We start from the raw sequence: 13,452 nt of genomic DNA on the forward strand, positions 1-13,452 counted from the left end.
TATTTTAAAATATAATTATATCAATAATTTGCATTTATTTTCCACTAGAAAACAAAATCCTGAGAGTGTGGATTATGGTAACACACATCCATCCACATTCCACCATGTTCCCATATATCATTCCTAGAATCACAAAATAAGACATCAAATTTCAATTGTGCTCACAACAAAGAAAATGCCATACATGAGAATAAAAGGGTGGCAGAAATAAAAGATGAAGGCCATATGAGCATGCTATTTGCGCACTTAAATTGTGGAACTACTTGGAAAATGTTGGGTGTTCATCAACTAGAGGAAAGAAAATTACCATCTATCCCATGTGACAGACGAGAGAACTGTTTGATAGCCCTCATTTTTATCTTTTTTCTTTAACAGTGCTTTACTGACATCTACTTGGTGAATATAATTTACATCAATTCAACATTATCAGGGACAAAAAATGTTAGGGCTGGTTGATTTACATCGAAGAATATGAAGTCACCAGATTTCAAAAGTGTAATTTTCAATTACTATTTTGGGAAGTAAAAGAAATGTTTCAAACTTTCTAAGAATAAAATAAACTACTTATTATAAAATTACTGATTAATGGGACAATGAATTGCCTCCTTAGGTAAAAAGAAGGATGATAAAGACAAGAAAACACTAGAAAGTTATATAGGGCTTTGTATACCAACAAACATATTAGGATATTCATAATTCTAGCATCTGAAAAGTGGCTAATGGGAAAATTGAAGATAATTTATATGTCCTGTTCTTTGAAAAATATTTAGATTTATCTCCATTCATGACTGATATAAAACAATAACACTGAGACATAGATACTTAGCAAAACAGATAAATGAATCTGCTAAAAATAATATATTAATAATTAACTATATAATTGAATTAGGATGCACTGAAAATGAATATCTTTATTTGAAATAGAGCGGGAAACTATTCAGCTGGAATATTCAGCAGGATATTCAACGCCTGAGTGAGAGTTCTTTACAAACACATTGGTCACAATACCTTCGCCAGGTTCTGGAGCTCTTATGATACATTCAGGGGGTTGGTAATTATGCCTGGAGAGTCATATCTGGCTTGCCACCTGGTTTTGTAAATAAAATTTTATTGGAATACAGCCACACCCATTCATGTGCATATTATTCTTTGCTGCTACTCTCTCCTGTAAGGGCAGGGTAAAGTAGTTGCTACAGAAAGGATATGGACTGGAGGCCTAAAATATTTGCTATGTATCCCTTATAGAACTTTCCCACCAACCGATGATAAATTTGGTAATCAATAATACTTTTAATAGCATTGCTTGGCACATGAGAGATAATCTCCTGGACACAGAATAACTTTTTATTTCAGAGGTACAACATTGTATAAAATCTAATGATGTAGCGACATATTAGAAGTAACCTTTTTAAAAACCAAATATCCACTAAAATTTAACTACGTTGTTGATCTAGCTGCCAAATATTTTATCCGAAGAAAAGACATTTGTCATGAGATTTCTTCCATTGGTGGGTAATTCATATCTGCACAGATAATGACTACTATGTCACAATTTGCTGTTGCCTGAAGAGTGGTAAGATTGTTGGGCCAATTACAAAGCAAATTCTACCTTTATAATCTCAAAATATTCAAAGCAAAAATACTGTTTTCTTAGAATTGAAAAAAAATATATTGATAGATTAATACTTTGTACAGCTGAAGACATATTTGAGCTCATAGGTCGAAAGAACGTTCACTAGCCACAACTGATATAGAGAGACCATCATATAGATTACCTCTTCAGAAAATAATTGAATTTCAAAGATAAAGAAATAATGTGAATAATCAATAAATACTCAAAAATACGTCTGGTCTCAGACATTTTCTTTGCTAAATTAAAAGGAACATTTTACTTCTTTCTAAACCAGGCAATTACAAATCCTCTACAGTTATTTAAGGAAAATTACAGGTTTATTACAAACTAGGCTGTTGTTTAATTGCAAAAACAATGGAAAGATAAATGTCATAAAAATGAATTCCAACTGAGGGAGAATTACACTAAAATAAGTTGAGTGGGAAAATAATCATAAAATCTGGTTGAGCAAAGACATGCTGCCTTGCTCAAGTTTCTGAAGATGAAGATAGGTAGTACAAAAATGAAGACCTTAGAAAACAGTTACAATCTTGAAACGAATTATAAGGAAGAGCTGCCATGTTCCGAAAGAATAGGTCCGAATTCAGCAAGCCGAGTACAAACACAGGCCGCCTCTGACCTTGGCAGAATTCTATCATCTCCAAAATCAGCTTGTTTTGAACATGAAAAATGAACAATAAATTGTACCTTTAACAGTTAAACCAAACAAGCCCAGAATGGTTTTGAATGCAGCCCAACACAAATTCATAAACTTTCTTTAAACATTATGAGATTTATGCCCAGATCTTTTTTGAAACTTATCAGCTATTGTTAGTGTTAGTGTATTTTATGTGTAGCCCAAGACAATTCTTCTTCCACTGTGGCATGGCCAAAAGATTGGATACCCCTGAATTAGACATTACTCATAACTATTGTTCTGAAAAAGACATGACACATATACACAAACAGATGTATTTTTACTGTACTAATTTATGTATTATTTCAATGATAAAAAATAGATTAATCAAGTTCATTTCAGTCATGATTATTTAATTAATAACAAGAAAGTACTAGTCACTCAAGCTTTCCTCAGCAATTGTGCCATTGAGTGTGTATTTGTTGGGTAGGTGGGGGTCAGAGAAAAGCTTTCCAGACAATTTTCTAGTAAAATCTGTTGGCTTTGAGCTGCAAAACCACTTTTCTCCACCTTTCTTTTTTTCTTATTTTAAAATAGATTTTGGGGTACAAATGCAGTTTTGTTATATGTGTAGTGTATATTGTACAGTGGGGAAGTCTAGGGTTTCAGTGTAGCCATCACCCGAATAGTACACATTGTAGTAATTAAGTAATTTCTCATGTCTCATCCCTCATTTTTCAAAAGCACCTTATTCCCTCACTCTTCTTTCTTGATGCTATTTGCTCCATTTTCTTGCTTCTCTCTGAAGTTTAGCTTTCCTTCGTTACATATCAGCATTATATGGTTGAAAATGGGAGTTTCTCTCATAAACATTCTTCTGATTTATTAGTTTATGTATTTGAGAGGGAAAAATCCAATGTATCATTGGCCAGCAAATGGGCTATTTTCTCCCTGGACTAAGTATCTTCCTTAGTGTATTGGGGCAGTTAAGGTGAGGATGTGTAATTTACACAGGCAACTGTGACCATCCTTCAACAGGTGCTGAGGTTGGGAATATGTGCCAGAGATCTGAGTTTGAGTTGATTTGTCCCCCCAAAATACACAATAAAATGATGCTAGATTAGATCCTTTCCTAAAAGAAATACTGACAAAAATCATCTGAGGCATTCTGCTACTTAGTATTATTTGTAAATGTTACAACTGATAATTGTTGGCGTATGTGGTGGGCCTGTATTTCCAATGGTGCAGGTAAAGGTCTAGGAGATATCAACACATTTTGAAAAGTTAATTTTAATTGCGCCGTGATCAGCACAGGGTAAATGCTTGTTTCTTAAATTCAGTGTTTTGTATTTTGAGGTGCCTCTATTTATAAACTCCGATCAAATATGTACTTAATTCTTTACCTTACACTTTCATATAGCACCTTCTACATACAAAAAGCTTTGCTAAGGGCTGTAGGCATTCAGTAATTAGTAAGACATCTTTAAGTTATATATACTCTGTCAACTTCTCTGACAATCTACTGCAGTTGTTATCAGATCTGTACCTGATTTTAATGTTTTGTCACCTTGTTGAAAGCATGGTAAAAATTAAGTTTCGTATTTAATATGACTTGTCTTGAATAGGGGAACACAATAAAATTAGTTCTAAAAGTCTCATATTTGTTGTAGAGATGTTTATGAGGATATCGTGATATTACCAAGATATTTATTTTATCTCAGAATTTAGTACTAGAAAAATCCTGATTATCCTCTGAAATTAGTAAGTTCTTGTTACTTATTGGGAAAAAGGGGAAATTATAAATGTTGTAACTGGTTGTATTTGTCTTTCTGATTCAGCTGAATCTACAATCACACCTAGACATTGTTCAAACCTTCCGACAACATCTACATTTGTACTATTTTTTACTCATTTTTTATTTTTTGTATTTTTAATATCTGATTTTACACTTGACTGCATATCACTAATTTATATTCGCTGCATGTACATACCTGTGAACACACATACACCTGAAGAAAAGGATGGATAGACAAAAAGTAAAAAGAAAGAATGCAGAAAGGGAGGACAAGAAGAAGAAAAAATGATGGCAGGGCTCATGAACAGGCAGCCCATGAACTGGAGCTCATCCACAGAAGTGTTTTATTTGAACCGTACGATACTGAAAATAACCATAACTTAAAGTAAGGCCAACACTTAAAAGATATGAAAACCATATTTTAGGTGCTCTTGAAAAATTGGAAGGCATGAGAAAATTATATTTACATTACTTCATGGAAATAGTCATAGCTCAATAGCTATGGCTTGCTTTGGGCTGGTAGGTACTCCAGTTGGTAATATTTAATGTGGTGCTGTGTTTATAATGCTAAATTTGATCCTCTTCACATATTGATGTTGCTTACTTTGCCTCTGTGCAGTTAAGATTTTTACCACCCAGTTATAATTTCGGTTTTGAGGGGGCTTTCAGTGTTAAATGGTACATGGGTATATACATACATAAGCAGACTCCATTCATTCTCCTTTGTAATGAAGGGAGATAGATGCATAAATATCAACAATAAATAAATCAAAAGTCATGACAGCCCCTATAGAGATGTGTTCCCTGCATAGTGAGTTAAAACTAAATTAACATACAAGCATGGGATGATTAACTGACTTCTTACTCTTTACATGTGTTCAAATGGTCCACCGTCACCTAAGGTTCTCACACGCAATGCTGCATGCTGTTCTAACAGCCTTACAATGATCCATGTTTCTTCATACTTTGAGAAACTTTCAATGTATTTGCTGAAATCAAAGATATTGTCAGCTGGAAAACAGTATGTTAATGGCAAGGAAATTCAAGAGTATACATAAAACAGATTGGCAAGTGCCATTCAAACTGAGGACAGCACAGTATGACACTCTACTAAACAGCTATGAATAATTGGTGCTCTAGAAGACAGTACTAAATGGGGTATGCCTGTAAGTATACCATTAGGCACACTGCTATAATAGATGTAAAAGAGTAGGGGAATAATGGGTAAAAAAGAGAGAGATTAATTGTAGCTAGAGGCATCATGGATATTGCATGGAGGAGAAAAGATATAAACAGGGATTTGAGCAAACTGGCTTAGGCTGATGAAAAAAATGTAGAATATTCATCACTCAGGATAACATTTTTTCGTAAGCCTAAATTAAACTTGCAGATAAACATTTATGACAATTAGGGCTACAGCCTGAAGCATTTTGGCTCACAAACTAAGTGCCTTGGTTAATGAGCAAAGATTTCCATTCCTTTGCATGCATAAATACTAAGTGCAGAATTTATCATTCACTAAATCATATCCACTTTTTTTCCTGCGTTTCACCAGTGGTTGCATCAATTGTCATTTAACTGCTCTAAATAATGTGTTCTCTTCTCTGTCGTATTAAGCTATTTCTATCAACACTAATGATTTTCTGATTTCCACATGCCAGTGATTTTTGGCAGTAACAAATGATGCCTCTCTTTTGCATGTTGCAAGTAGCTTAAATTATATTTTACATACCCATTTAAAGGATCATTAGTTAAGTTAATATCCTTGCTATTCAGGAGTGTCAAGCATTTTGTAAAGTATAGTCTAACTAAACACTACAATATTCTGTATGATTTCAATAGTTTACCAAAAAAAGTCTCTATAACTATATGTAACTTTAGTTACATATAGTTGGCTGGAACATCATTATACCTTCTAATTTGTTGATATTCACATTCTTGTGACTTCTACAAAAGGTGGTAACATTTGTATAAACTTTGAAGGGCCAAGCACTATTATAAAAAAATAATAAACTTGCTTTAGTCTGAACCTGTAGGTTGGTGTCCAGATGTTTACATATGACATTTTTGTGCTTTTCTTTATCTTTCATTTCCACAGACAACACTGTTTAAATAATTATGATCCACAGTAGAAGGAAATATTTAAATGTTATTGAAAGTCTTGTAATTCTTCAAAAATCTACTTATAGAGGTTGTGCTCTTTTTACACTTTGGAAAACCTACTGTGAATATATGTGATGTAAAATGGGAGAATTTTGTTTTAACACGACCAATGACTGATACATTGGTAAGGAGTAAAGGAGTTGGCTTTGTACTCTGAGCAGAAGCAAAAGGGCAACTAAATATCTTTTGTTGAGATAAGCTTAAGTATACATGGATCTATCTTGCTCCTAATCACAGATCAAATATTACACAAAATAGATATAATGCCTTATTATAGCTATGTATTGAGAGTCCTATCTAAATGACACTGTACCACTGGAGAGGAGATACATTGATTTCTTAATACTGAGGAATGGCAGGCATCCCCCTGCTCCATAGCAGTTTTCTTCACGTTATACAAAGTCTGGTTTGTTATAGGCATAAAAGGATAATTCATGGGGTGCTGGGAACTCTGGTATTAGCCCATGAATGACCACTAAGCCAAAATAATTTAGAACCACTGTTGCATTCAAAGTTCCAGTTGTTGAGAATAACCAATTGGAGGTTTAGCATATTGTCAACTGTTCTTCCTAACAATGAGCTGCATTAATTGCTGAGGATGGGCGGGTCCTTCTGGATATGAGATGTGACATTTACACATACAAAATTAAAAAAAAAAAAAGCATAAAGTCCAGTGAACATCATATAAATTTCATCGGACCATTAGAAACCATATCTGTTTTACGCTGGACCCCAGCCTATTTGTGCGATGTGAAAAAAAGAAAATATGATTCAGGAGGAAAAGCTAAAGAGTATTCTAATAATTAATGTTGAATATGTTTTCACAGGGCTTGGATCTGATCCTCCAGCAAATCTTTAATGGTTTCAGCCACTGAACATATTTTAAAGAATATAATTCTAAATAGTGAAGTATAAGAATTTGATCTGAATGTGTATGAATCACAGTGAGGCAGGAGAATAGCGCCTGGAGACAAGGAACCCAAGAACCTCCTAGGACTAAATCAGACAGAAACATCTCAGCTATGACAGGAAATATACTCTTCATTTAGATAGGGAATACACCAAGCGACACATGGAAACCTCTAGAGGATACTTAAACCCCAGAAAATTCTGTAACCAGGTCTTGGGCCCCTATGCTTGGGCCCACTGTCACCCTGTGGAGTGTACTTTCATTTTCAGTAAATCTCTGCTTTTGTTGCTTCATTCTTTCCTTGCTTTGTTTGTGTGTTTTGTCCGATGCCAAGAACCTGGACACCCTCCACCATTAACAATAGGTTAAAAGTACAGGTCTGTTGAAAATTGGAAATAATATCCTGGATGGTGCAGAAAAGCATCTGAGATTTATGACTGGTATCTCAGAAAGAAACTACCAAATATTTGGGAGTTGAGAGGTACCATATGTAATGCAATCATTTCTTAGTGTACCCTTGACCAAGACTTCTTCCTAGCCCCTGGTACCTAATCCACCACTGGTTCTATGAGAAAAGTGATTGTAGGTGGACATTTCTGGTGTCCTTCTGGGTTTATGTCTAAAGAGTACTTTGTTTATATTGCTAGAGTAGATATAAAAGACAGATTCATAACTTGAACTCAGAGAGAAAAAGGTGATTGTAACAAATACAGTAAGATCATTTAAACTTTTTTGTTGTTGTTGAGACAGCGTCTCCCTCCCGTCACCCAGGCTAGAGTGCAGTGACATGATCACGAGTACAGCCCACTGCAACCTTGACTTCCTAGGTTTGTGTGATTCTTCCACCTTAGCCTTCTGAGTAGCTGGAAGTACAGGTGTTCACTGCCATGCTTGTTTTTTTTTAAATTTTATTTTATTTATCTATTTTATTTTTAGTGCAGACGGTGTTTCGTCATGTTGCTGAAGCTTAAATGCCTCATATTTTTAAGTACAATCTAGTTATGAGCAATGGATAAATTTAATGTGCATGATTTGGTCCCACATTTAGCTTGCCATACTCCTCAGTTTTTATCTGAACAGGCTGGGACATGTGCCCCAACCTTGTTTGCATTTGAATTTCAGGCACAGGTCTGGCAAACACTAATATGCTACTGTCGTCTCTAGTATACCTTATACATTATACACCTTACCTGTGTTTTTGCGTTGCAGCTGGATTCACACACTTTATTGATATGTTGGCTATAATAATCATTCTCCCTAAAGCTATTTCAATGAAGGGCATATCCATTTGAAATAATAACATCACGATAAAGAAGTAGAAGAAGACAGGTAGAAAAGAAGGAGGAAGAGGAGGAAAAATGTGGGAGGCAAAACAGAGGCAACATCACCTGCTGTTTATGTGCCGTCACGTGATATAGGCTGAAATAAACACACAGAAAATTGTCTCATTCAGTCTTAACTTTATAAACTAAAAATTTAAGTCTGTGTAAATATTATCTTGGAATGGAAAATAGTATCTTACATGGTGAAGAACAGAATCTGAATGTGTAATCAGTGCCGGAAAACATGTTAGAGATAAGGAAACAGGCTTTGCAAGGCCAAAGCCACTTGCCCAACATAATACCCAACCGTGAATATCAAAGCCAAATTTAAATCCAGCTTTGCCTATTCAGGCACCATCTTTAAACAGTTTGTTATATAGCACTGCCTTCCCAAACTCTTAATAGCTAACTAAAACTATTTTCACACTATAAATAAACTAATTAAATTTTATACATTTTAGAAATATAAAAATAATTTTACCTTGTAGCTTCAAATTTTCTTCAGTCGTTCTTGGTACAAAATGAGGAAAATCTAAATGTTGCTCGCTTTTGCAACCCCTAGTGGAAATGTTTATATTGAAGAAAATGACCAAATAATACCTTGAACAAGGAAAATAAAATGGCCAGGTATTTTTCATAAAATTGGCCAGTTGATTTGTAAGAGTTGAGTAGAATACTGTGTTTGGTTTTGTAATTATAATTGGTAACCACTTAAAATTATTTTCAAGGTTTTTTAAGGCTTTGTAAATAACACTATATATAAATCTAAATCTGTATCTATCTTACATGTATATAGTATATATATGCATATATACATACTATGGAAGGTGAATGAAGATACTAAACTGAGATAATAATAGAATTAAATTGGAAATCAGCAGGAACTTCATTTCAAGCATGCAAATAGGTTTCCTGACTTTTAGTACATGCATTTATTTATGTATTTACCCATATATTTATTTTCCCTAAACTTTTATTTTGCAGTTTCTACTCTAGTAGGCAATGAGTATTTATAAATGGTCACACAGAAAAGATCACAATTTAGTCACACAAGTGTGTATAAACACACATAAAATGTTTTCAAAGAAAATAGTATCTACGGTAGACTGAAAGTATCATACAATTAAAACATATTTCTTGGTTAGCATTCCACTTCTGTTTATATTCTCAATGCCACTTCAAAATTTATCTTTTCCTCATCAACACAAAAGAGATTCTAATATTGTGACACAGAAAACATTATAATTGATTAATTATTTGTGCAATATGGCAAATGCACATTTTGCACATATCAACAGAGATGTTATGTGGAATAAAAATGTTTTCATTATGTATTTGAGTTTTGAACAAATGTGCTTACATCTAAAACAAATCCTCCTAGCTGACAGAGCAAGAAAATATATGCATGTATACTAAACTGTGGATTTATATATATTTCTATATATATAGTCAGTCGCATCCCCATTAAGTAGAACATAAGTTCATGTTGCTATCTCCAATTCTAATTTATTGCCACATAGATTATTTGCACCTTCTTCTCTTGCTTATCTGTAAACTCCCAGTCCAACAGTGAGAACCTGGCTCCTACCATCTGCCATCTATGTACTTACTTGTCCATTTCCAGTACACACATAATAGTAGTATCAGAATTGTTAACTCATATTCCCATGGGAAACTTTACAAGCAAATGTAGAGTCCTTATGTGAAGTTTCTTTGCCTTTTGTCTTACAGACTCCACTCATTTCCAAGGTCAATTAGCCTATCTCTTTTCCCCATCCCACTAGTAAGGTTGTTTTATACCTTTGCAATCGATTTTTTGTCACATTCTGCCTTCAATCCAGTTATTCTCCTATCTCCTAAATTATTTCTTTTTCAATTTGCATACATTAAGATTTACTATTAGTACTACAGTAGCTTGTGTCCTACAAGCAATTGGTCTATTTTGCATAAGTTATTAAGTTTGAGAGTTATTCATAGAATTCCATGTTGTTCTTTGTCGGTTCAGGAATGATGACACTTCTTTTATTTCTAATATTGTTAATTGTGTCAACTATCTTTTTTTCTTGGTTACCCTGGCAAGATATTTACCAATTGTATGAATCTTTTCCAAGAACTGGCTTTTGGCTTTGCTGATTTTCTGTATTATTTTCCTGTTTTAATTTCATTGATGTCTGCTTTAATTTTCATTCATTTATTTATTTTTGCTTACTTAGGCTTAACTTGCTCTAGTTTCTTAAGGTAAAATCTCAAATGATCCGCTTTTTACTTTTCTTCTTTTTTAATTTAATATGGAATTAAATTAGATTTGGTGCTATACATTTCCATCTGGCCAGGCATGTTGGCTCACGCCTGTAATCCCACCACTATGGGAGGCTGAGGTGGATGGAATCACTTGAAGCCAGGAGTCCAAGACCAAACTGGCCAACATGGTGAAACCCCATCTCTACTGAAAATACAAAAATTAGCCAGGCATGGTGGCACACACCCCAACTACTTGAGAGGTTGAAACACTGTAATTGCTTGAACCCCTGAGGCAAAGGTTGCAATAAGCTGATATCGTGCCACTGCACACTCCAGCTTGGGTAACAGAGTGAGACTCTGCTTCAAAAAAAATAAAAATAAAAAACGAAAAAATAAATCCATCTAAGCTCTGGTTTTACTGCATCCCACACATTTTGATAAATTTTATTTTTATATTTACTTAGTTTACTTATTTACTATTTTTATTTTAGATCTCTTTTTTTTTTTTTTTTTTTTTTTTTGAGATGGAGTCTTGCTCTGTTGCCCAGGCTGGAGTGCAATGGTGTGATCTCGGCTCACTGCAACCTCAGCCTCCCAGGTTCAAGCGATTCTCCTGCCTCAGCCTTCCAAGTAGCTGGGATTACAGGTGCACGATAACATACCTGGCAATTTTTGTATTTTTAGTAGAGATGGGGTTTTGCCATGTTGGCCAGGCTTGTCTAGAACTCCTGGCCTCAAGAGATCCACCCACCTCAGCCTCCCAAAGTGCTGGGATTACAGACATAAACCACCACACCTAACCTATATTTACTTAGTTTAAAATATTTTAAAATGTCTTTTATGATTTATTTGATCCCTTATTTATTTGAAGTATGTTGTTTACTGTCCAAATATTTGGAGGATTTGCCAGCTATCCTTCAGATCTTGATTTCTAACTTAATTCCATTTTTTAAGAATATACTTTGTATGATATTTAAGCTTTTATATGTGTTAAGGTACATTTTATGGTACAGAATGTGGCCTATCACGATGAGTATTTCTGCAAGTTTGATAAGAATGTATATCCTGCTGTTGCTAGATGGAATGTTCTATAAATACCAATTAGATCAAGTTGATTGATAGTGCTATTAAGGTGAACTAATCCTTACTGATTTTGGCTTGCTTGATCCATCAATTACTGAAAGAGAGTTGCTGATGTCTTCAATTATAATAGTGGATCTATTTCTCATTACAGTTTTTGCTTCCCATAATTTTGATGCTCTGTTAGATGCATAGACATTTGGAATTGCTGTGTCTTCTTGGTAAATTGACCTGTTTATCAACGTTTCATACCCCTCTTATCACTGATCATTTTCCTTATTCTGAGTTATGGTTTGTCTGAAATTTATATATAGCTACTTCTGTTTTCTTTGGATTAGCATAAGCTAATACTATATCTTTCTGCATGCCTTTAAGTTTAACCTGAGGTTTTAAATTTAAAGATTTTTTTTTTTTTTTTTTGAGATGGAGTTTCACTCTTGTCGCCCTGGCTGGAGAGCAATGGTACAATCTAGGCTCACTGCAATCTCTGCTTCCCAGGTTCAAGCAATTCTCCTGCTTCAGCCTCCTGAGTAGCCGGGATTACAGGTGCACACCACTATGCTCAGCTAATTTTTTTTTTTTTTTAATTTTTAGTAGAGAAGGGGTTTCATCATGTTGGCCAGGCTGATCTGGAACTGCTGACCTCAGGTGATCTGCCCACCTCAGCCTCCCAAAGTGCTGGGATTACAGCTGTGAGCCACTGCTGCTGGCCTAAAGAGCATTTCTTATAGTAAACAACTGGGTCTTATTTGTATATACTCTAACAATATGTTTCAATTGTTGTATTTAATTCATTTAAGTTCATGTGTTTAAAGTGATTATTGATATAGTTGGATTAGTATCTATCATGTTTATAATTGTTTTCTATTGATTCCATTTGGTCTTTGTTTCTTTCTTCTGTTTTCTACCTTTTCTGGTTTTATGTAAACATTTTATTTCACCGCATACAAGTAGTTTTTTTTGTAAAAAAAAAAAGTCTCTAGGATTTGCATTATAAATTTTTAACTATTCAAACTCATCTTTAAATATCACCATAGCAATTCTTACATGAAGCAGGTACCTTAGAGTATTCCTAGATTTGCCTTTCCCTTTCCTTATGCCATTACTGCCTTCAATTTCATTTACCCCTATGCTATAATCACCCTATGCATTGTTAGTATTATTACCTTAGTTATATTCTATATATTAAAAATAAGAAAAAGTTCTCTTCATTAATTTTTTTCTTCAACATATCTTTTTCCTATGTATATCCAAGACTTCTACCTCTATTATTTTCCTTTGCCTAAAGAACTCTTTTAACATTTCTTCTAGAGCGAATTTGCTGGAGATGAATTCTCTTTTTTTAATTTATCTGAGAAACTCTATATTCTTCCTTTATCTCTGAACGATCATTTAACTCGATATAGATTCTAGGCTGTTGTTTTCTATTTTTTTTTCTATTAAGTCTTTAAATTTTATATTCCGCTCACTTCTAGCTTGCCTGGTTTTTGATGACAAATCTTGCTAAATTCTTATCCTAGTTCTCTACATGTAAGGTGAGTTTTTCTTCTCTGGCTCCTTTTAAGATTTCTTATTGTCTTTGGTTTCTGCCGTTTGAATATGATATATATATTAGTAGCCTTTTTAGAGTGGTTCCTGTTTGGTTTTCTCTGAGTTCCCTCAATTTGATGTCTACCATTAATTGTGGAAAAT

Source organism: Rhinopithecus bieti, unplaced genomic scaffold (genome assembly GCF_001698545.2).
Source record: "Rhinopithecus bieti isolate Rb0 unplaced genomic scaffold, ASM169854v2 scaffold_15850, whole genome shotgun sequence".
In the NCBI taxonomy this organism is placed as follows: Eukaryota; Metazoa; Chordata; class Mammalia; order Primates; family Cercopithecidae; genus Rhinopithecus; species Rhinopithecus bieti.